We start from the raw sequence: 3,477 nt of genomic DNA, 5'->3' as shown, positions 1-3,477 counted from the left end.
TGCACATTTATGCAGCACAGTATATTTCAATACACGTATATGATGCATAATCATCAAATAAGGATAATTAGCATATACATCACGTCAAACATTTATCATTTCTTTGTGTTGGGAACATGTAAAATCTGCCTTTCTGACGAATTGGAAATATACAATAAGTTGTTAATTGCAGTCGCTCTACAGTGCTGTAGAATACTAGAACTTATTCCTCCTATCTGGATACACTTTTGTACCTGTTAACTAACCTCTGGCTGTCCTCCAATCCTACCCGTCCCTGACTCTAGTAACCATTATTCTACTCTCTACTCCTACGAGATCAACTTTTTCAGCTAACACATAGCAGTAAGAACATGCAGTATTTATCTTTCTGTGCCTGGCTTATTTCACTTAACATCATGTCCTCCAAACTCATTCACGTTACCATGAATGACAAAATTTCATTAATTTTGATGGCTGAATAATATTGTGCATATATATCACGTTTTCTATTGAGGAACACTTAGTTTGAGTTCATGTCTTGGCTATTGTGAATAGTGCTGCAATAAACATGGGTGTACAGATATATCAGCAAACTGATTTCATTTCCTTTGGATAGTCACCCAATAATGGGACTTCTGGATCATATGGCAATTCTATTTTTAGTTTTTTGAGGAACCTCCACAGTGTTTATATAGTGGCTATACTAATTTACCTTCCAACCAACAGCGTATAAAGAGTTTCTCTTTCTCTGCCTCCTTGCCAGTATTTGTTAATTTTGTCTTTTTAGTAATAGCCATTTTAATTGGGGTGAGATGATACCTCATTATCGTTTTGAGTTGCATTTCCCTGATGATTAATGATGTTAAGCATTTTTCTGATATGCTCATTGGCCATGCATATGTCTTCTTTTGAAAAATGTCTATTCAGATTATTTGCCCATTTTTAAATTAGATTATTTGGCTTTGTTGTTGTTATTGTTTTGCTGTTGGGTTGTTTGCATTCCTTATATATTCTGGTCACAAACTCCTGGCCTCAGGCCATCCTCCCTTGGCCTCCCAAAGCACTGAGATTACAGGTGTGAGCCACTGCACCCAGCTTTTATATATTCTGTTTATTAGCTCCTTATCAGATGAATAGTTGCAAATATTTTCTCCCATTCTGTAGGTTGTCTCTTCACTCTGTTGACTGCTTCCTTTACTTGTAGAAGCTTTTTATCTATTTTTGCTTTTGTTGCCAGTGCCAAAAAACCTTTGCCCAGAGCAAAGTCCTCCCGAAGTGTTCCCCCAATGTTTTCTTCTAGTAGTTTTGTAGTTGCAAGTCCTGCCTTTAAGTCTTTAATCCATTCTGATTTGATTTTTTCTATATGGTGAGCGATAAAAGTCTAGTTTCATTTTTCTGTATATGTACATCCAGTTTTTCCAGCAGCATTCATTGAAAAGACTGTTCTTTCACCACTGAATGTTCTTGGTGCCTTTGTTGAAAATCAGCTGGCTGGTCTCAGTGGAGACTTTGCTCTGGGAGGAAGAAAGAGGTGGGACCTCATGCAAGCCGTGAAGGTGCACCGTAGGCAGCTGCAATGGTGCTGCTGTGCACCCTAAACAGGTATCTGCTGCTCATGGTCAAGGAGCACCTGGAGTTCCACCTGCCAAACCCTGAATTGTAATTGTCTGATGTTGAAGCTTAAATGCCTCAGGAAATAAAGTCTTTGCTTTCGTTTTTGGAGGTCAGTTCGCCAGCAGTCAAGAAACATGGAAAGTCACCATTTTAAATTCTTAGCATTCCCTCTGAAGATATTGCAAGAAATTTAACGAAATGGACAGTCTATGTGTGAACTATGGGATCATGGACAATCTCCTGAGGAGCTGTACAGTTCTCTTAAAAATTACCCTGTGGAGAAGATGGTTCCATTTCTACATTCAGACTCTACATATAAAATAAAGATTCACACTTTTAATAAGACATTGACACAAGAAGGGAAAAATGAAGTGAAGAGATGCACTTGAATGTCTGCCATTTGAAGAAAAAGTGAATTTAAGGAAACCACAACATACATTCTCTGTTTTGGAGGATCATGGTTTGGACGCAAACTGCATCCCTGAGAATCCACATAATAATTATTTTGGCAGATGGATTGCAGATGGATGGAGAGAGCTTATTGAGTCATACAGTGTCAAAAAGAGGCACTTTGTTGGAAATACAAGTATGGATGCTGGTTTGTCATTCATCATGGCTAACCATGGGAAAGTGAAAGAAAATGATATTGTCTTTGATCTGTTTGTTGAAACAGCAGTGTACTGTAAACTGGGTCTTCTCGAAACTCACTCCAACCGAATGGATAAGCTTCTGTTTAAGAAAGCAAAGGAAAGCTTTTCTGTTCCTCTTGACAACTAGTTCCTCTAGCTGGCCTCCTGATAGCATGTGCTCATTTTGGTGCATATGCTTATGGGACAGACATAGACCACAACATAGTTCACGGCTTGGGAACGGCCAGTAGGAAAAAAACAGATATGGAGAGGACTAGATGAAAACATTAGGGCCAATCTTTGTCAATACAGTTTAGAGAAGTATGACCTTGATGTCCTGGTTTCAGATGCATCTAAACCTTCCTGGAGAAAGGGCACATATTTTGATGCAATAATTACTGATCCTCTGTATGGTATCAGAGAATCTACGAGAAGAACAGGTTCACTGAAGGGAATACCAAATGAGATAGAAAAATTTCCAGAAAGCCACATTCCTATTTCCTTGAGTTATCATCTGAGTGTTATGTTTTTTGACTTGTTAAACTTCTCAGCTGAGATCCTTGTGTTAGGTGGAAGACTAGTCTATTGGTTGGTTACCAATGTATATACCAGAATACACTGAAGAGATGGTGCCCTGGCATCCTTGCCTGAAACTCATTAGCAACTACAAGCAGAAGCTTTCCAGTCACACATCAAGGCGCTTGATAACAATGGAAATGGTGAAGAAATTTGAGAACTGCGACCGGTATTCACATCTGCAAAGTGATCATTTTCTGCCATACCAAGGTCATAATTCCTTCCGTGAGAAATATTTTAGTGGGGTAACAGAAAGAATTGCCAAGGAAGAACAATCCAGCCAGGAATGAAAATTAAGATTTTGACAATGAAGAAAGGATGAGAATTTGATAGAAAAGACATCTAGATGTGAACTTTCATGTATGATCCAGACAATATATCCTGTTTTAAAATATTTTATATAATAAAGGTACAAAGTAAATTGAGCAATGCTTTTAAAGTTATCTTTGTTTTATAGAGTTTTTTGTTGTATGTGTTACAATTCTTTTTTTTTTTTTTGAGATGGAGTCTCGCTCTGTTGCCCAGGCTGGAGTGCAGTGGTAAGATCTTAGCTCACTGCAACCTCCACCTCCCAGGTTCAAGCGATTCTCCTGCCTCAGCCTCCTGAGTAGATGGAATTACAGGTGCGTGCCACCACACCCAGCTAATTTTTGTATTTTTAGTAGAGATGGGGTTTCCC

At 38.5% G+C, this 3,477-nt stretch overlaps 1 pseudogene; it reads left to right on the top strand.

Annotated features, from left to right (window-relative positions):
• Window positions 1-1,555: 1,555 nt before the first annotated feature.
• On the top strand, window positions 1,556-3,181 carry LOC100447179 (tRNA (guanine(10)-N2)-methyltransferase homolog; annotated as a pseudogene).
• Window positions 3,182-3,477: the final 296 nt, after the last annotated feature.

Source organism: Pongo abelii, chromosome 23 (genome assembly GCF_028885655.2).
Source record: "Pongo abelii isolate AG06213 chromosome 23, NHGRI_mPonAbe1-v2.0_pri, whole genome shotgun sequence".
NCBI classification, from domain to species: Eukaryota; Metazoa; Chordata; class Mammalia; order Primates; family Hominidae; genus Pongo; species Pongo abelii.
The sequence above is the reverse complement of the archived record's forward strand: the minus strand, read 5'-3'. Positions and strand labels throughout refer to the sequence as shown.